General features: G+C 40.8%; 1 long non-coding RNA gene and 1 pseudogene across 2 annotated transcripts; both read right to left on the bottom strand.

Moving 5' to 3' along the window:
- Window positions 1-5,719: 5,719 nt before the first annotated feature.
- LOC307020820 (eukaryotic initiation factor 4A-II-like) lies at window positions 5,720-8,309 on the bottom strand (annotated as a pseudogene). The gene is made up of 7 exons (XR_013810572.1): window positions 8,171-8,309; window positions 7,974-8,083; window positions 7,523-7,667; window positions 7,064-7,197; window positions 6,878-6,967; window positions 6,550-6,629; window positions 5,720-6,464 (listed from the first exon to the last, which is right to left on the bottom strand). The product of XR_013810572.1 is annotated as a eukaryotic initiation factor 4A-II-like (transcript).
- Window positions 8,310-8,664: 355 nt separating this feature from the next.
- Window positions 8,665-10,162, bottom strand: LOC307020821. The gene is made up of 4 exons (XR_013802989.1): window positions 10,072-10,162; window positions 9,206-9,263; window positions 9,018-9,128; window positions 8,665-8,795 (listed from the first exon to the last, which is right to left on the bottom strand). It is a non-coding gene; the product is annotated as an uncharacterized lncRNA (long non-coding RNA).
- Between the last annotated feature and the right edge of the window lie 12,061 nt (window positions 10,163-22,223).

Genomic DNA, 22,223 nt, shown 5'->3' with positions numbered 1-22,223 from the left:
CAGCGTGAACATATGAATGTAAAAAAAGTCAGTTGAAAATAAGTGTTCACAATTTTTATATGCAATTATGCATACATTATTATTATTCATTTGCCAAGTACATGTGTACCTATGTTATATTAATTTCCAAAAAAAGATAGTTGAAACTGCTATTGACATGTGCAGAAAATGACCCTATATCAGGTTTTTGTATATATGTATATATGTATATATATATATATATATATATATCTATATATATATCTATCTATATATATATATAAATCTATCTATATATATATAAATCTATATATATATATAAATCGATATATATATATATATCGATTATATATATATATATATATATATATATATATATATATGCATTTATTGTTTTCCTGCCCTAACTTTTATTTAATTTGTTCTCCTGTTTTCTTTATACTCCTTCCTTTCTATACGTTTTTGACGCAATAATGCCGCTGTATTAGGATGATGCACGGGAGGGCTACTTTCCACAAGCTATGCTTCAGCCCTCCCGCTTCTACTAATTTTGTTCATCTTTGTGTGTATGAATTAAACTTTTGTTTTTCGGATGAATAAAAAAAATAAAAAATACTTTCAGTTTGGGGGCCCCCTAGTGGCCGCGGGGGCTCTTTGCATAGTCCGCCTATAGGAAGAAACGGCCCTGACTGCTACACACAGAAGTGCGCTGGCTCTCTCTCTCTCTCTCTCTCTCTCTCTCTCTCTCTCTCTCTCTCTCTCTCTCTCTCTCTCTCTCTCTCAATTCAATTCAATTCAATTCAAAGGGGCTTTATTGGCATGAAAGTTAAATTAAACAATGTTGCCAAAGCATCACAATACAAAATAATTAACAACATTAACAGACATTTCAAATTTTTACATATTATTGATGATATATATATACAGTGATACAATTACATTTCAACACGTGTGTGTGTGTGTGTGTGTGTGTGTGTGTGTGTGTGTGTGTGTGTGTGTGTGTGTGTGTGTGTGTGTGTGTGTGTGTGTGTGTGTGTGTGTGTGTGTGTGTGTGTGTGTGTGTGTGTGTGTGTGAGTCTCATTCACTGTCCCTCAGGTTGTGGCATGTGTATACATATTGGGCAGCAAGGTGTGCCTTGTCTCCTTCTCCTAGGAGTACTCTCAGTCTTGAGAGGTCATCAACCTCCTTGAAACCTGGGATTACAGAGTTCAACTTGTTCCAATAAATGCTCCTTACTTCGTTGAATGTTTGGCACTTCAGGAGGAAGTGCATCTCTGTCTCAGTCTCACCTGTCGTACAGTGACCACATGTTCTGTTCTCTTTTGGTTGCCAGGATCTTTTGAGTCTTCCTGTTTCGATTGCCAGTTTGTGGTCACTGAGCCTGTACTTGGTTAGGATCTGTCTCTGCTTTCTATCTCTGACAGTAGAGAGATACTCTGCCAGCTCATACTCTCTGTTTAGAGCCAGGTAACATTCTAATCTACTTTGGCTTTTAGTTTCTTCTTCCCAATGTTGTAAATAGTTGTCTTTGCATTGTGTTATAATGCGTTTGACTGTGATTGGTGTTTGGAGAGCAGTGTTGTTGAGAGACTGGTCAGAGTGGCTCTGAGAGGGGGCAGCTAGCCTCAGCACCAGCTGACATAGGGGACTCTTCTCTGGGGTTAGCTCTTGGCTTTGGAGGGCTTTGGAGTGGAGGGTGTCTCGGGGGCTGGATCTAAGGTGGTTAAAGAATGTCAGTGCTCTCTTTTGAGTGTTAATGATCAGTGGGTATCTGCCTAATTCTGCTCTACATGCATTTGTTGGTGTTTTTCTCTGAACACGTAAAATGTATCTGCAGAATTCTGCATGGAAAGACTCTGTTGGATGTTTGTCCCAGCGGGTATAGCTCTGGTGACTGAGTGGACCCCATACTTCACTACCGTACAGCGCAATGGGCTGGATCACACTATCAAAGATTTTGAGCCAGATTTTAATTGGAATTTGGACATTATAAAATGTTCTCTTAATTGCATTAAGAGCTCTTCTGGCTTTTTCTTTGAGTGCATTCACTGCCATGTTGAAACTTCCTGATGCTGTTATGGTTAAACCGAGGTAGGTGTAACTCATACTATGTTCGATGATATGATTATTTATGGTAAACTGGTATTTGTTCTCCTGACATCTGGGGCGTTTTTGGAAAACCATGACATTAGTTTTCTTCATATTGACTGCCAGGGCCCAGTTCTTACAGTACTGGTCTACTATGTCCAGCTGTTGTTGTAGTCCTTGTTCAGTAGGAGACAGCAGAACAAGGTCATCAGCATAAAGCAGACACTTCACCTCTCTCTCTAGGAGGGAGAGGCCAGGAGCAGCACAGTGATCCAACTGAACAGCAAGTTCATTTATATATATATTAAATAAAGTGGGACTTAAATTGCAACCCTGACGAACACCTCTTCTCTGGGTGAAGAATTCAGTTTGTTTGTCTCCAATTTTAACAGCACACTTATTCCCTAAATACATTGATTTAACCAGATCGTACATTTTGCCCCCTATACCACAATATAGAAGTCTATAATAGAGCCCTTCGTGCCAAATAGAGTCGAAAGCTTTTTTGAAATCAATGAAACAAGTGAATATCTTACCATGTTTTGTTTGGTGTACATGTTTGTTAACTAAAGTGTGAAGGGTATATACATGGTCGGTGGTGCGGTGTTTTGGAAGGAAGCCAATTTGATTTTGACTCAAGATGGATTGTCGGTTAAGGAAATCTTGTATTCTTTTATTTAGAATACTACAGAATAATTTCCCCAGACAGCTGCTGACACAGATGCCACGGTAGTTATTAGGGTCTGATTTGTCTCCACTCTTATGAATGGGGGAAATGAGCCCTTTGCACCAGATGTCAGGAAAACATCCTGACTGCAATATGATATTGAACAGCTTTAATACTGTACCCTGCATCTCTGGGGTGCTGCATCTGAGCATTTCGTTTTTAATGTTGTCTGGGCCACAAGCTTTCCTTGGCCGGAGAGATTGTGTCTGTGTGGTCAACTCTTCCCAAGTCATTGGGAAATCAAGGGGGTTTTGGTGGTCTTTAATAGTTTCTTCTAATGTTTGGAGTTTCTCTTTTGTAATACATTGATCTGAATTCATTAGATTTATTGGTATGTCTTTGTACAAACTTTCAAAATGTTCTCTCCAGATGTCACCGTTTTGGATGGGTAATGCTTGCGGTTGTTTTGTGTTGAAGTTGCTCCACAGATCCCAGAATTGATTTTGATCAATGGCTTTCTCAATATCCTCAAGTTTCATGTGGGTATAATTTTGTTTTTTGTTCCTTATTGTACATTTATATTTGTTTAAAAGGTCATTGTATCTAATGCGTAAGGCTGGGTTGTTTGGTTGCCGATGTTTTTCATTTGCTATTTTTCTCAGGTCTTTTCTGATGGTCTTGCATTCCTGGTCAAACCATTTGTCAGCGTTTTGCCTTTTAACAGGCTTCCGCTTTTGTTTTACAAGGTCAGCTTTAATAGCTGCCTTGTGAAATATCATATTGATATAATCAATGGCCATGTTTACACCATCTTTGGTAGGAACATATTGATTTTGGTCAAATAGTGACATGTCATTCATCAGATCAGGTGAGTTCAAGGCCATGGTGAATTTGTCTCCACTGTCTGGGGCCCATCTGTAAGTAGGATTTAATGTATACAGCTTACTGGGTCCCCTTGTTGTGTCACTCATTGGACCTGAGACTTTAAAGAACACATTGATTTGGTTGTGGTCTGAAAAGGGGGATTGCTGTCTGACAGTGAATGCACTGATAGTGGAGGGGTCCATGTCAGTGATTGCATAGTCTACTACACTAGACCCTAGAGCTGAGGAGTATGTGAATCTCCCTAAAGAGTCCCCTCTGAACCTCCCGTTCACTATGTACAGGCCTAAGGCCCGACAGAGATGCACTATCTCTTTGCCATTCTGATTGATTTCAGAGTCAAGGCTGTTCCGATGGCTGACGGTTGGTGTGGTAAACAGGGGGGGCTCACCAAATACATGGTGGCTGCCCTGTGGGTCTATGACATCAGGTTCAATTCCTGTTCGTCCGTTCAGATCTCCAGTGAGAAGCACATTTCCCTGGGCCTGAAAATAGGCTATTTCTGAATGGAGAGTTTCAAAAATGTCTTCTTCAAAATAAGGAGAATCTACTGGGGGTATATAAATAGCACACACGTATAGATTCCTGTCAGTTATGCCCAGGGCTTGATCTAACCTTAGCCAAATGTGTGATTTACCTTGTTTTACTACTGAGATCTGATGGCAAAGATCTCCTTTATACCACACCAAGATCCCCCCCGATGTTCTGCCCTTGCGTATGTTTTTTGATTGTATAGAGGGCACCATTACTTCATTATAACCTGGAGGACAGTGAGTGAGCAGATCATTTTTACACCATGTTTCTGTTAATATAATTATATCAACATCTTTGATAGATTCTAAGAACTCTGGATTCTCACTCTTAACCTCAAAGGTTGAGGAGTGGAGTCCCTGAATATTCCAACAGCTTATATGAAAAGAACGCATCTTTTAAAAAATACAAAACAATCAAAATGAACCTGTATAGTGAGACAAATATATTAAAAAAAACAAAAAAACAAATAAAACAACTACTTTCACTAATATTGCTATTATACTGATTACTACGATAACATATAAATGTAATGTCTTAGCTAAAGACTTCTCTCTCTCTCTCTCTCTCTCTCTCTGATACTGAGCAGGCTGTTGGAGCTACGATCAGAGGTGCACACCTTTCTGTCAGAGCAAGGATCTCCCTATCCCACACTGTTTGAGGACACAGATTGGCTTGCAAAGCTTTGCTATCTGGCAGACATATTCAGCCAATTGAATGAGCTGAATGTGTGCATGCAGGGCAAGAACACCAACATTCTGAACCTGTATGACAAGGTGGGTGGTTTCGTAAAGAAAGCAGAGTTGTGGAAACGGGCATGTGCACAGGGGGATCTCACCTGCTTTCCTCTCCAGTGAGGATGTGCAGAGCGCTCCAGTCAAGTCCATTATAGAGGAAAACTTGGCCAACCTGATAGTTAGTTTCAAGTCGTACTTCCCTTACATGGAGGATAAACCTGCACAGCTTGATTGGGTAAGAAACCAATTTCTTCTGTCAGAAGCAAACAGAGAAAAGCTTCCTCTCTGTCACCAGGAAAAACTCTTGGATGTGTCATCTGACCGTGGCCTAAAGATGACATTTGAGAACTCCATTCTCACGCAGTTTTGGGTGTTTGTGAAAAAGGCGCATCCTGAGCTGGGAAAAACAGCTTTGGAGCAACTACTGCCCTTTGGATCAACATATTTGTGTGAGGCCTCCTTCTCTGCAATGACTCTGATCAAAACAAAGCAGAGAAACAGACTGGGCGTGGAAAAGAGTTGATCACTGCTGCCTGTGTCCTCTCTGCCACCAAGCATGACCAAGATCCTCAGTGAAGGACAAGCACAAGTTTCACACTAAATGTAGTGCTCTTATTACTTGTTAGTGTTAGCTTGTGTTGAAAGGTGCCATATAAACTTGCCTTACCTGTAAATAAAACGTGGCCTGTGCCTGGTATCTTTATTTAAAATCATGCATGTCCTTATGGAGACATTCATACTACTTTCCACTGTTTTAAATTGCTCAATTTAAATAAACGTAAAGGTACAGAAAGACGACTCACAGAAGTGTGAGAAACTGCATGAAAGACCAAGCAACTATAACAGCAATTTTATTAAGGCATTCATACAATTCTGTAGAGGGAAATCTGAAGAGCAGAAGCAATGAGTGTTAAACTAACGTAACCAGTGAGAAAATCTGATAGAGCAAGTGGGACAAAATAAAAACATTTGGTACATTTAAATACACATTCACAGAATATAAGAGCAAGTGAATATACATTGAAACACAAGTGCCTCTATTAAGCAAACCCACAATACACCAAACATGTTAGCATAACATAATTTGCAGATTTTATACAGCACTTATACCTTTTAGTCCACAAGTAAGTTACTAAATGGTGGAGAACATCTAATAGACACATCTTAAATGAACATGGAAAGAAATGCCTGATTAGAACCTTTACAGAACCCATGGCTTTGTAGCTGCGACCAGTCAACTGTCGAGGTTAGAATCTACAACTGTCCGAGAGAGACAACCATAGAAGTCACCTCGCTTTTAACACATACCAACAATTCTGAGCCAAAGTTTATCATTAAGTTATTTTTTTTTCCCCCCCCACCCTCGAATAATATGAGCACAATGCCAGTGGACGATCGCTATCACTGCGTTAAAAATAATAATAATCTCAGTGCTCAAATCAGGTTGGCCACATTCATGGGCATCTCCTCCACGGTAGTATTGTAAAACGTCTCGATATCTCGGAGAATCCTCTTGTCTTCCTCTGTGACAAAGTTGATGGCAACTCCTTTTCTGTCTAAACGACCACCAAGTCCAATTCTGAAAAAGAAAAAAGTAAAGACGAGTTAGAATCACAGGGGAGGGTGAGGGGCACGATATAGATACAATATGTGATAAAACTCACCTATGGATGTAGTTCTCCCGGTTTGTAGGGGGGTCATAATTAATGACCAGGGAAACCTGCTGGAAGTCAATGCCACGAGCCTGAGAAAAAGAGGGCATTTCCACATTACATTCAAGACTAAAGCAGGACATGGCTAATACATCGTGTGTGTTAATGTCGCTCGTTTATAAGTAACAGCATTCTACAGGCGGAGAATCCATTGTGGAGAACGAGCACTAATCTCCCAAAAGTTTTGACTGCTTGGCCATTTTAGGACTGTTGCAGGTTTGACACCATTTGGGGGTTCTTACATTTCAATTTTCACCATTACATAAGACTTAACACTCACCAGAAGATCAGTAGTGATCAACACTCTGCTTGAGGCAGACCTGAACTCTCTCATAATGACATCACGCTCCTTTTGGTCCATATCACCATGCTGCAAAAAATATGTATTCAAGTTAGTGACCTCTGCAGCCTTGCTACCAGTTGATCCAACAGATGTAAAGCCCAGCAGGCAGAGAACCCAGCGTACCAGAGCAGAGACAGTGAAGTCTTTAACGTGCATCTTCTCAGTCAGTCCACTTTTTGCCTGGTGTTCAGGAAAATGACCGCCGGGGTGATGTTCAGTGTTTCATACAGATCACACATGGTGTCCAGCTTCCACTCCTGGAAACATCCAGGAAAATAGCCACATTATTTTTAGTCAACTGAACAAAGTAATAGGTCGTAATGCCTACTAATCTTTATGGAACTGAGCAGCTAATGTGTAGCACAGGATCTTGAGACAAAGGGGACTGGACATTAAGAAAGAGGTCCCCCAGAGACTCAATTGCAAGACTTTGCCTTTATTGTCCTTCCCTGGTGTACCACTGCTTACACGGCCACATGAGCTAAACCCGAAGGCTTGGCTCCTGCAGTTTGAGCAGGGTGCTTTAGAGAAGAGGCCATTTCATACAGTCAGAACCGTGTAATTTTGAAGAAGATAACCCACCTCTCGCTCCACATTTATTTTAGAACTGCTTGATACCCTCGAGGGCAAGTTCTTCTTTCTTCACCAGGATGTGAATGGGTTCCCGCATTAACTTTTTGGTTACCTCCAACACCTCTGCTGGCATGGTGGCAGAGAGCAGGACCACCTGTAGGAGACAACATGTTACCAAAAATACTGAGCCGAGTAGAGACAGAGTTGCAGAAGTAAAACATTTAAATGCAGAACTAAGTGTGGCACTGCACCTTGAGACAGAGGCCAATGAACATTAAGAAAGAGGTTCCACCACATCTCATTTTCAGTACAGTGGCTAACAATCTTCTTCCACGCAATACTCTGCTAGCATTATTGCATGAAACAGATTACATCTGGATCGCACAATTATAGCAGTGTTCTGTTAATGCAGAAGGTATCAATATTTTCAGTATTGTACTTTCAGTCAAAGGATTCTTACTTGAATGTTTGTGCTCTGCTTCTGGAAGATCTCGTAGATCTGGTCTTTGAACCCCCGGCTCAACATCTCATCAGCGTCATCCAGAACAAACATCTTGATGCATTTTGCAGCTGCACAGACATTTTTAATAAAAAAAAAAAAGAGCATTTAGTTATGAAACATTTTGAGCATACTGTGTTGACCAGGAGTGAACTTACAGAGGTAGCAAGCATGTGGAATACGCGACCAGGTGTGCCCACCATGATGTGAGGACACCCCGCCTGCAGCTTCTGGACCTCAGTGCGGAGATTGGTCCCACCGATGCATGCATGACAGGCTGCACCCATGTAGTCACCCAGAGCCAGAATGACTTTCTGGATCTATTAAGAGACGGAAGCAAAACAAAAAAAGACACAACATCTTGTCAGGATAATGTGTAGATCAGATGGCACATGACAATTTCAACAGTGTGTGGAAGAACTTTTCATAGTGATCAGTAAAGTTAAAAAGACATCTCCATTGCATTGTCAGTCCCGAAAGATGGTAAAGCATCATTTCACCCAGTTTTCCACAGCAACATTAAGATATTGAAAACACAATCGATTCAAATAGCAGCCAGATTTTAGACCAATGCAGCCATGGACAGAGACTACACCAATCTGAGGAGGATACTGTGCGTCACCATTTTAAAGCTTTGAAAACGAAAAAGTACCTTAGGCATTGAATCAGTGTCCTCAATATGCTGTGGAGGTCACTGTGACCTCAGAAACAGCATACCTGCTGAGCCAGCTCTCTGGTGGGTCTTGCCAGTGCCCGACTGGGCCTGGACAATGACATCATAGCCTGATGGCAAGGGTACAAATGTTACTAACAGTAAGAAGATTTTTTTTACCATTCAAAAGAATTAACTATGGTCTGGAGAGACCATAACTATCAAGTTTCAGTATTGAGTGATCAGTAAGGTAAAAAAAAATATCCCCATAATTTGGTAAGTCCCGAAAGATGGTAAAGCATCATTTCACTCAACATGAATAGACTGTTTATCAGTTTAATATGTTTTTGTACCTTTGATGCAAGGCATGATTGCCCTTTGTTGAATAGCAGATGGCAAAAACCATATATTCCCCTGAGAAGGGTCTCCTTATCAAAGTCGTCTGTAATCTCTTTCCAGTTGCGCTGAAGTAAAGAAACAAAGTTCGTATAAATCAGGATACAAATGTACAAAAAGACAATGTATGTCGTCATGCGCTTACCTCGATGACACCCTCAGGCTCCATTCCATCTGGTCCCCGACGGTCTCTCTCTTTTGAGCTTTATACGGAAAAAGGTAATTCAACATTTAGTCAATTTAAAATGATAAATATGAAAGGTGTCTTGGGGAGAGAGCAGCCTACTTAACTGGTTACTACAACGTGCCATCCCTACCACGTGTCATATTAAGTCGCCAGATGTTTTTTCTAAATTGACTTATGTTAATTGTAAGCTATATTGAACTTAAAAACTAAGTCAGGTTTTACAGTAATATACAGGGTTACGCCCAAAGAGTCAGATTACAGAGCGTTGGGCATGCCTGGGTGCACGTGTGACATCCCACGAGGGCCTAATTAACTGCGTCTCTGAATCTTGTCGCTAACGGACCATCGATACGTGAACTGCTCCCCCGCCCGCTGTCTTTAAAATAAATTATCGTATGAAATACATAGAGCAAGATGTCGGACAGTTGGGCCTGTGGTGCCGAAGGGGGCTTCTCCTGCCTCAGAACCAGGCCGAGCTGTAGCCTGGCCTGACGGTCCCTGTGACTTCAAACCGCCGGCCATGACGGAAGAAAGTTTTTTAAAAGAATGCAACTCGGTTTTTATGAATTTCATAAGGAATAAGCTATATACAGTAGCCTACAAGGTTTTACATGGCTAGTAACGGAAATGTGTATCAGTTAGCTGGACAGCTAATTATTAGCATCGTCCTCAGCGCTTGAGGCCTAACCACATATGTAAAAAGGCCTAACTATCGAGGTAATACATAATTAGGAATATACAGAGTGCACCCCACCATAGCACGCGTAAGTACACCTAAGCATCTATTATTGTTCTGAAATGAAGACCGAATAAATGTTTTATACCTGTTATATCAGCAGCATCGCTAGACATGATCCGTTCCTGCAGCATGCGACTGGAAAGATCGCTGATGGCGATGCAAACTGTATTTATACAGCCGGACTATTTTTCACTGATTAACTTAACATGCTCAGTTTCGTTGACTATGCACTCTCAGTTGACTGACTTAATGTTTGGATAACATACATTGTATTTACCATCTGCTATGTGCACATTTCCCTTCAATAACCGATACAAAATGTTAAAATTAATCCAATCTATATTTTTCAGCGGAAGGATATTGCAGTAACAAGTAGTGCTTGGGCTGCTACAGTGTCTCTGACAGGACAAAAAACCCTGAGTTTGACATTTTCGTGCTCCATTTCTGGAAAAGAGGTTCGTGTGAGGTCGGTGCAAGATGAGCTCACGAAAAAATAGCTTGAATGTAATATAGTAATAAGAAAAGTAACGGAGGCTATGAAACTCCATCATCTCCATCATCATGCAACATATTTTAAAAGGCAGGGAGTTTATAGGGGTATTCGCAACAGTGAATGTTTTACATTATGTATTCTTTAGGAATATGCACCAAATGGGAAATTCTTGGCCGAAACCGATACCGAAAATAGGAAACAGTTGGCCGAAAACCATTGGCTGACAGCCAACATGTCTGCCGCTTGGAGATATTTCAAAATATCAGAGAAAGAGGCGCGGATTAGGATTTGTAAAACGTGTTCAGCTGACATTTCTCGAGGGGGTGTAACTGCAAAGACTTTCACCACTTCGGGATTACTCCACCACTTGAAATCAAAACACCCGGACAAATATGCGGAGTATGATCGACGTAACCCTGTTCTCTGACATTCGGTGATATTTTTTCGGTGCTAAAACCTTTTATATATATTATACATAATATATAATATCTCATGGAAGAATACTAGGGATGCACCGAATATTCGGCCACCGAAAATTATCGGCCGAAAATGGTTAAAAATGCCCTTTCGGCTTTCGGACGATAATTTTCGGTGGCCGAATATTCGGTGCATCCCTAGTATTCTTACATGAGATATTATATATTTAACTTAGACACATTTGTGGTATATTAGAAATCAGTGAACCATAGCTGTTCGGCTCAATTTGTTTTCCATTTCTGCAGGTTAATGTTGGAAAGAGGTTTTAAAGGTCCCATGTCATGCTTTTCCGGTTATGACCCGTCCCCTTGTGTGTTAGGAAGGTTTTCATGCATGTAAACGGTCTGCGAAGTCACAAACCCTCAAAGTACACCCTGTAGCGAGTAAAACTTTAACACAGAAAAGACCTGTCTATGCTGCCCCAGAACGCCTCGTTGGAGATTTCTCTTTTTCCATTGTTTTCTTCCTGGGTACAGTGACGTGCCCATACCCAAATGGACCCATTGGTCCAAATGGACCAATCCGTGGAGCTCCTCACACACACCCTGGGTGTTTCTCAATGTCGAGGAAGGCTGCTCCAGACCCACTATTTCAAGTATACTACGTCATCGAGCAACACACTCTCACTCCATAATCGTCCAGGAGCGACGTTTGGTCAGGGTCCCGTTGCGTGCAGTTGTGACGCTCTTAGGCTCCTTCAGCTTCATAAAGGGACACAAATAGCTTTCAACTGATTGCAATGTATTCCCATCTGCGGCGGGATTTGACGCTCATGGAAGCACGGCATTCGTTTGTGTCGGCTGCCCTTAAAGGCAATGTGAGCATCCATTCCCATTGGATAACGGAGAATTGTACACCCGGAAGTAAGTCTCCTTACTGCCGATCGATTTTACAGTGATATCTGCACTACTCTTCGACTAAAAAACACCAGATTATCGTTGTTAATTACACAACATTGATTGGTTTAAATTGTGTGCAATGCTTTTGTATTTTTCCCCTTCGATTCGGAGAAAAAAATAATTTTTCGGAGTAAAGGATGGCAGAAGACACTACACTACCCAGAATCCCCAGCTATCGTTTAGGACTACACCATGTGCTCTGTTTGACAAACCCCGTGATTAGTTCTCAAGCTCTGTGATTGGTGGAGCTCCAACTGTATTCCATATATAAAAAACGTTTCGTAAAAGATAAAATCATACTTTATTCAGCAGTGCTTGCTTAACTCTTTGAAAGTCATCACATGAATGCATTGTAATAAATGCTTCGACTGGATTAAATATATTACACATCTGTCGTAGTTCTTTATTTTTATTTATCTACGAGATCAGGCTCAGAATAGACCGGAAACTATTCTTTTACCGTTCACTTTGAATTCCACAATAAAGTTAGTAATAATATTTTGTTTTGATATTATTGTTTTTTATTAACTACTAGACCGCTGGGTCATGTTAAGACCATCTTTTCTGTGTTGCTGTGGGTTTTTACCATCGCTTTTGTGTTACAAATATCAAAACAATAACTAAATATGTCCGTCGTAAACTAAACCAGAAACAGCAGTATATTTTATTTTGTTAACACTGTAAACTTGACAGCTTTTTAACCCAAACCACCTACTGGTTAAAGCACGTTATTACACGTTTAGAGTAATGCAATGCAGGTAGATTGTGTTGCTTTTTAATGACTGTTTAAAATGCCTTTTTCTTAATGTCTTTTATTATTATTAACTACTTGTTACTTGTTGCTAGGGACGCTGCTATCGATATTGTGTTTCGCAACATGTTCTCTATCTATGGCACGTCTTTACTGGGAGTTGTAGTTTTAAAAGACGTTTTCGTATTTCCTATAATAAGAAGTTGCCAGTATACTGTGTACATCCCTGGAGGTTTAGGGGATAGGAAACACTCAAATTTAAAACATATCATTAATAAATGGGTGAAAATGGCTTGTGCCCATAATGGTCAGCATTAATATATACCCACATGCGAGCTAAGGTCAGAAGAGCTTTATTTAACAGCTGGTCTTATGTTTGTGACCCCTCCTGTTGTTAATTTATAACATTCCATTCCATTCCATTAATTGATAAGCCTAAAACATGCACTTGTTCAGAGGCACATTTTGCAAATATGGCAGTAGCCATCGATCATCTTAAGATAAGATATACTTTATTGATCCCAAGTTGGAAACATTTGCGTTACATCAGCATGTGTAACAGTTGTAAATATGCAGTGGTGTTTATTTGTAAATCATTAAGTATAATCACACACATTCTGTGTTTTATATTTAATAATTCTGTGTATTTATTGATTGTTCAATACCTGACAAGGCCGGAGATGAAATATCTATTTACATCCTATAAGAGTATAATACATATGTATAATATCAGTTAAAATAAGTGCTTCAACATAGTTAACATTGCTGGAGGTATGCACAAATATTGATAGATGTCTTGTAATGCATTATTGAGGAACCTGCGACCCAAGTTTTTCATTCATTGCATAACTACACCGTTTGTGAATATGATATGTCAATAAGCCTTAGAAAATCTTGAAATCTTGAAAGGGATGTGCAAAATAGTCATTATATACAGTCTTTAATTAACTATTAGTAGAGAATAACGAGTAATGAATATACTTTATAGCAGGGGTCACCAAACTTTTTTCTCTGGGGGCCACATTATTGTTCCTGACTGTGATGGGGGGCCGGGGTCGAGTCAGCTCATTGTGTAGAAGAGATGACTAGCCCGGCACAGCCATCCCCACTACTACTTCCACACTACTATATCAACACTTGATTCCTGTCACATATTTGTTTACCATCTTTACTTGTGGTTTACAAAAGTAGCAATTGAGTCTTCACACTTTGCTTTAATTTGAAATACCACAGATATTCCATTTATTTGTTTTCTAATAAAAATAACATCAAAGCTGTCAAGGTAAGAAACATCTGCCTAGTTGAGGTGATTGACACTGGCAAAGGTGAGTTCAAAATTATAGGTAGACCTGATGATGATGATAATAATAATAATAATTGTGTGCAGCACTTAATAAAGGTCAAATAAATAGGCCTATAAAATAAATAAATAAATAAAAAACATCAAAATTATAATAACATGAGTAGGCTAATAGAACTAGCCAACTCTTATGGCTATCCAGGTGAGCATGTTCAGTTAAAATTTTGTTTAGGTCAAGGTGAAAAGGACATGAGCAGTGTAGGCTCAAAACTAAAGCACAACAATAATACAGAATAATGGCAATCAAAATCAGTAGCCTATATGTAGGTGAGCTGGATTTTTACTTGTTGATGAATTGTGCTGTCTTTGGGATGGGATCAGCAACAGCAATCTCCTCTCCTCACTTCAGAGTGCCTTCTGGAGCCCTGGCATGGAGGGATGACGTATTGAACACAAGAAGCACCATATTCAGTAAATGGCAAGACATGCTGCTGTCTGCTTTTCTCTGTGACATAATTTTACAACATATGTAGCAAATTAAAAAGAGCCTTCACATTTCATATTTATAGCAATTAAAATCAGTAATTGTTAAAATCAGTGTGCTTACCGTATCAGTGTGAACTGTGTGTTTGCTTCTGGCTGATGAGAAGTTCAATGTCTGGTTGCAGTCTAGTAGTAGCCAGTCTCAAGGTCTGATGCAAGTGTTTATCTGTGAGTCTGTTCCTTGTTGTATTCTTGGTTTGCTTCATGCGGGAAAAGGTTTGCTCACAGATGTAGGTGCTGCCAAAAACTGTGGACATCTTCATTGCATGCTGTTTGATGTTTGGGTAGGTTTCCCCTGGGAGCGAAGCATAGAACTCAATGAGACTGTCAGGCTTGAACGCATCTTTAAGGATATCACAATTCTGCAACTCGGCTAGTTCAAACTGAAGAGAGGGAAGGGCATCATTTATGTCAGCAGCAAAGGGGTTCTGGAACAAACGTATTGCTTTACCGTTGACATGAAGCTCACGGAACCGCACACTGAACTGCCCCTGCAGCATTTCCAGTGCATCCTTGCACTTTTCGACTGGGAACGGGACAGGTGGTTTCTCAGCGCAGTAGCTCTGGGTGGCAGGGAGATGCGTAAAGTCCAGCTTTTCGACCTGTCTCACAAGCAGCACTAGTTTGACCTCGAACGCTTTGATGTGGGAATACAGGTCACTGATTAGCTTCCCTTTGCCTTGGAGCTGCACGTTAAGGTGGTTCAACATTTCAGTCACATCTGTTAAAAATGCGAGGTCCCATTTCCATTCTGGCTCGGTCAGCTCTCGTACCGTTTCACCTTTAGACTGCAGGAAGGTGTTGATTTCGGGTAGCAGGTCGTAGAAACGGCGCAACACTTTGCCTCGGCTTAACCACCGGATTTCTGTGTAGTACAGCACATCCTCGTAGGCAGACTCAAGCTCGGAGAGGAAGGCCTGGAACTGTCTGTGTTTCAGACCATTTTTTCGGATGTAGTTGACACAGTGCACAACCACCTTCATAACAGACGCCCACTTCAAAACTCTGCAGCATAGGGCTTGCTGGTGAATCAGACAGTGGACTTGTAGTGGGGGGGTGAGACCTCGTTCCTCGAATTTGCTGTTCAAGCGCCCTACTAGCCCCCTTGTCGTGCCAACCATACTAGGTGCGCCATCCGTAGTGATGCTGGCAAATTTACACCATTCTAGACCCAACTCTTCCATTGTTTTGCACACTTGGACAAAAATATCCTCTCCTGTTGTAGTTCCTTTGAGGCTTTTTAGTGCTGCCAGCTCCTCAGACACTTCAAAGCTTTCGCTAATCCCACGAATAAAAATGAGCAGTTGTGCTGTGTCCTGCACATCATTGCTCTCATCCATGGCCAAAGCAAAAAACTTGAATTGTGACGCTTTCTCGTTCAGCTGCTCATAAACGTTGTCCCCCAATTCTTCTACTCGCCTGGTCATAGTAGTCGCGGAGAGACTCACACCGTTGACTGCCTCTCTCTTGTCGGGACACACCTCCTCGGCCACAGCAAGGATGCATTTTTTAACAAAGTCCCCATCAGTGAAGGGCTTCCCATGGGTAGCTAGTATGTGAGCTACCTTGAAGCTAGCTCGAACAGCAGCGTGGTTTACCTGGGTTTGGCAAATGAATGTTTGTTGTTGTGCTGCCAGTCCACCTTTCGTTCTGTGAATTCTGTCTGCTCTTGCTTGCCCTCGCAAGCTAGCAAAGTCACTGTGGCGGGTTTCGTGGTGACGACGAAGATTATATTCCTTGAAAACCGCCACACTCTCTTTACAGATAATGCAAACGGCACGGTCCTTATACTGAACAAAAAAATAGTCGTTGGTCCACTTTTCTTTGAAAATTCTGCACTCTCTATCAACTTTTCGTTTAACGTTAGCCATTTTTGCTGTCCTGAACACTGACAGTTCTCTACGCGTGCGTTGTCTGTCACTCACTTGATCTCCAAGATGTCGGGTGACGACAATTCGGCAAATATAGTGCATTTTATTTTATAACTAAATATAATATTTTTAACTTAAACAAAATCAACAAAATACCAAACGCAGACATGTTATTATTTTCCAAAAATCAATTTGAAAAAAATAAGCCATGACGACTTTTGGGGATTTGCCTCATAGGGCCGGTTCAAGTAGTGGGGGGCAGAGGGGGTGGGGGCCAGTCAAAGGGCCGCCACCCCCCTTTGACCGGCCCCCGGGCCGTAGTTTGGTGACCCCTGCTTTATAGGGATCCTATTAATATCTAATAAAAAAAATAATGACATTCAATAACGTGCTTTAACCACCAGGTGTCCCTTTCTATCAGCTGTGCACCTTTAGGGTGTAAATACAGCCTATCTACCAATTGGATCAAATATAAAAGTCAGCCGAATTAGTGTTGATCCTGCAAAGAGACGTATTATGTGAAAAGAAATGTAAGATGTTGTTTAATTGCTGATATATTTATGATCCACGTCACGTTTTCAGTGTTGGCGGCAGTTCCTCATGTTTTTCTAGAAGTCTTCTCATCAGGGCTCTATAAATAGAGAAATACGGCAGATATGTAATATTTAATGCAGCCGAACCGTGTATTACAATGCCGTTATGTGATGACTTTCAAAGAGAAAAGCAAGCACACTCGGAACAAAGTATTATTTTATTTTTTTTAAATGTTTTCGGTCTATTTGTTAATGACGATGTGATGTGAGATGTGAGACTGGAATTGCACAGGGGGAAATAACGTATCTTTAGATGCGGATCTTGTTAAACTAATAAGTTTGCGCTGTGGAAAAAACACTATACATTGACGGGGAAGGGGGTAGCAATAAAGATGCCTCGCTTTTTGCAGAACTGAATTGTGGGTAGCAGAGCGGAGCTTTCCTGGCGTTTCAGGCTGCAAAAGTTGAGCAATGTTCAACTTTTGAAGCTTCTGAAGCTTTCGGTGAAAGCGTCAGCCAATCAAATCATATGCCAGTACAAGCTCTAGCCAATCAAACCGCTGCTTGTGTGTCAGGGGCGGGAGATTCATGTGATTGGTTGTTGGTCGAGCTTCAGACACGCCCGCCGGCAATCTTTTTTTGAAGCTGTAGTGTGGACGGGCCGTTACACAACATAACAGAAATAATATCGATAGCAGCGTCCCTAGCAACCACCTTGGTAACAATGAAAACGTTCTATGGACGCAATTTCCTGAAGTAATCTTCGTAATAACTAGCAAACTAAAGATCATGGACATCCACTGCACACATAATCTGAAATAACAACTCATATTTGTCGCATCAAATGACATCAAAACGCATTTTAAGGGCCAAACTAACTTTAAAATAGGCATTTTCCACCGAGAATAAAACAAAGTTCGGTCATGTATTTTTTTCTGGAGGGAGAAATTTGAAGATCACGTGACATAGACGCCAGCCATTGGAATGAATGGTGAAAAAAAATGGGGCTTGTCAAACAGAGCACAAGGTGTAGTCCTAAACGATAGCTGGGGATTCTGGGTCGTGTAGTGTCTTCTGCCATCCTTTACTCCGAAAAAATATTTGTTTCTCCGAATCTAAGGGGAAAAATACAAAAGCATTGCACACAATTTAAACCAATCAATGTTGTGTAATTAACAAGGATAATCTGGTGTTTTTTAGTCGATGAGTAGTGCAGATATCACTGTAAAATCAATCGACAGTAAGGGGAATACTTACTTCCGGGTGTACAATTCTCCGTTATCCAATGGGAATGGACGCTCACATTGCCTTTAAGGGCAGCCGACACAAACGAATGCCTTGCTTCCATGAGCGTCAAATCCCGCCGCAGATGGGAATACATTGCAATCAGTTGAAAGCTATTTGCGTCCCTTTATGAAGCTGAAGGAGCCTCGGAGCGTCACAACTGCACGCCACGGGACCCTGACCAAACGTCGCTCCTGGACGATTATGGAGTGAGAGTTTGTTGCATCGAAAGCCGCCGAAGGACTGTTCCAATCAGGGCCGTTTTTAGCTTTTTGGGGGCCCTATGCAAGATGCTGTTTGGGGGCCCTAGTTTTGACAGTTTTTTTTTAACTACAATGGGAGGGATTCCGAAGCCTTTAAGATGATCTGTGGAGATGCCTCAATCTGTTACACTTTAATAGGAAAACAGGCTAATTTCACGAAAACCAAGCAATTGAAAATTACAAAAAATGATATTAAAAAGGTAAACAATAAGGCTCCTCTATTTCAATAAATGCAAGAGATGCAGCATTTTCTCAACAATGTTTAATTTACATTTTTCATCTTTCTCAGACGTCACTCATTTGCTGTCAGCTAATGATCACTCATTGGCTGTCAGCCAACGATCACTCATTGGCCTATTGAGCTGTTTAGAGTCAAGTGGGACAAAACCCGATCATGCCCCTCGCTCTCCCTGTCTAAGTGAACGGTGACTATTAAAAACTACACTGCGCATGCACAGAGTATTGTCCTATTTAATGTGTGTAGCAAAAAAATAATGACCATAGGGGCACTGAGCTGCCATCCCCACCATACGTCATCTCACATAATTCAGAGCTGATTGGCTGTAAGTACGCGTGCCGCGAAAAGTGTGGTGTGTGAAGAGGAGACGAGAGACGCGTCCTAAAACCAGGAAGTGAGCTGCGCATGGCTTCCCTCCACAAAAAAGCAGTGATATTTCTCCATGGGATTTTAGAAAATGGCTCAAAATATGATCTGTGGGAAACGTACCTGTTATATAAATGCACGTTTTGTTCAGCCGGATAATATCCACATGTCTACCCTACTTTTATAATTTTCTAATCATAAATCTATCGATTAGATTTATGATAGACTTTTGAAACTACAAGAAGATAAGGAGGACTTTTACAAACAAGTAATAGAGATTTTTTTTCTTTTGCTTACCTAAATCCTACCGGCCCACATTTGTAAGTATTCCGGCCACTCCCTGGAGGGGTGTGGCCCACCCCCCACTGGGCTGGGCTGGGCCGTTTTGATAGGCTACCTATGTTCTATCTATCAGATAGTTTCACTTTCACACATCAGGCCCGGCAGCTGTCAGGTGAACGATCAGGAGTAAGTGACTGAGGGACCTAGATGGCAGTTGCTTACAGATGGATATACAAGCTCCAAAGCGTAAAGGCGTTTTTGTATAGTTTGTGTATACAGTATACTATACAGTATTGTAGCGAGCCCTGGGTTCAGAGGGAGGGGCTTGCTTAGGGGAGGAGGGGGGGGGGGGTTGGCAGGGAAACGGGCTTCAGGGGGAGTGGCCGTAGGATAGAAAAGGGGAAAGTGACGTCTGACTCAGAGGTGGCGCGGCTGTGGAGAAGAACGTGTTGCCCACATTCTGTTACTGAGTTTAGGCTAGTTAGCTAGCAGGTTTATTGTTTTGGGTGCAGTCACTTTTGCCTCCACTTGCTGTTCAAATAAATGTTGAAAACAAAAGTAAATCTGTTTAGAGTTCTGTTTCATATGGGTGTTGAAAGATGTATCTATAGATTTAGTCCCTAATTTTGCTCTCAAAGTGCACCAGATTGATGCATTTAGCTTCAACATTTCAAAAACAAAATTCCCGGGGGAGCATGCCCCCGGACCCCCCTAGAGGAGGTGAGGTCCACCACCTGCCCACACCCCCTGTTAAATTGTCTCACCCACATTGAGGATGCTTCCTACGCCCATGTTTTATTCCATGCGTCAGGTCAGGCAAATTGGGTCCAAATGTTATTGCATCAATTATCTGTTAACATTAAAATCAATAAATATATGCTGTAATTATTTTGCTCTAGGCAACTCAAGGGCTCAGGTAATGTGATTACTATATGAATAATGTTCCAAAATAACATAAAATGCATAGGGTTTTTTGTTAAGTAACATACTTTCGTCGGCGGCCGGCCGATACATGCCACGCATTAAGTGGGCCTGTCTGTCAATTAATCCCCGGGCCACTTTTTCCTCTCAGTGTCATACACAGGGAAGCACTGGCGGACAAAAAGCTGAGTCCTGTGTTGCATGACGTTTTGAACAACAGCATCAAAGTGATTAACTTCATAATGTCAAGGCCACTCAATGCGCGTCTGTTTCACCGTCTTTGCGAGGACATGGGAGCTGAACACACCCAACTGCTACCAGGGCCGTTTCTAGCTTTTTGGGGGCCCTATGCAAGATGCTGTTTGGGGGCCCTAGTTTTGACAGTTTTTTTTAACCACAATGGGGGGGATTTCGAAGCCTTTAAGATGATCTGTGGAGATGCAACAATCTATTACACTTTAATAGGAAAACAGGCTAATTTCACGAAAATCAAGCAATTGAAAATTACAAAAAATGATATTAAAAAGGTAAACAATAAGGCTCCTCTATGTCAATAAATGCAAGAGATGCAGCATTTACTCAACAATGTTTAATTTACATTTTTCATCTTTCTCAGACGTCACTTATTGGCTGTCAGCTAACGATCACTCATTGGCTGTCAGCCAACGATCACTCATTGGCCTACTGAGCTGTTTAGAGCCATGTGGGACAAAACCCGATCATGCCCCTCCCTCTCCCTGTCTAAGTGAACAGTGACTATTAAAAACTACACTGCGCATGCACAGAGTATTGTCCTATTTAATGTGTGTGGCAAAAAAATAATGACCATAGGGGCACTGAGCTGCCATCCCCACCATACGTCATCTCACATAATTCAGAGCTGATTGGCTGTAAGTACGTGTGCCGCGAAAAAAAATGTGGGTATCCTTTTGTTGAACTGTCTGTTTAAAATTAATCGAAGCATCAGACAAAAAAAGCTTTTGAAAATAATATTAGATTTTGATTTAGGTCAAAATATAATATTTGTAAACCTTAAGAGACAGTGCCAGTGCCTCACCAGCCATGAACCTCACTGCAGAAGCTTATATAGACATCTACGTTTTGTGCCCCACCACTTTTGTACATATAAAAATGCCACTGCGAACACAGGAGGGGGCTTGGCTGTCTACAAATAAAGACGGTTCATTTGAATTCTCCCCAAATATATTGAGGCTGAATCTGAAATTTGAATTCTCTGCTCCCATCATAATCATGGCGATCTTGTTAAAATTGTGAATGCAGATTAAAAAATACTATGTAACTGGTTTGCAGTTAATAAATTATCCCTTAATGTGGCCAAAACAAATTACATGTTATTCAATACAAAGTCTGAGAGTAGAAATGACTGCATTATATGGATTTGCAATACAGAGATAGAAAAAGTTGGTGCATGTACATTTTTAGGACTGCTTGTTGACGAAAAACTCAATTGAAAGTGAAGCACCATATAAATTATGTACAGACTAAACTGTGAAAAACAATAGGTATTTTGTATCATACTAAGAACATTCTTGAAGAAAAGATACTCAGTCTATTTCTCCCTTACCTTTACTACTGCTCCGAAATATGGGGAAACACGTAGCCTACTCAACAAATCTACAAAAAATAATAACATCCCAAAAAAAAGTATTACGAATAGTCTGTGGTGTTGGTAAATATGAACACACAACTCCCATATTTAAAAAACCTCAATCTATTAAAATGTGTTGAGATAGTACAGCTTAAAACAGTACTGATTATGCAAAAACATCTTCCATAAGAAAATGCCTAATAACATTCAAAAGCAGTTCCAAACCACAGCGTGAACATATGAATGTAAAAAAAGTCACTTGAAAATAAGTGTTCACAATGTTTATATGCAATTATGCATATATTATTATTATTATTATTATTCATTTGCCAAGTACATGTGTACCTATGCATATATTCATATATAGTATTTTAATTTCCAAAAAAAGATAGTTGAAACTGCTATTG

Source organism: Notothenia rossii (genome assembly GCF_949606895.1).
Source record: "Notothenia rossii genome assembly, chromosome: 9".
Taxonomy (NCBI): Eukaryota; Metazoa; Chordata; class Actinopteri; order Perciformes; family Nototheniidae; genus Notothenia; species Notothenia rossii.
The sequence above is the reverse complement of the archived record's forward strand: the minus strand, read 5'-3'. Positions and strand labels throughout refer to the sequence as shown.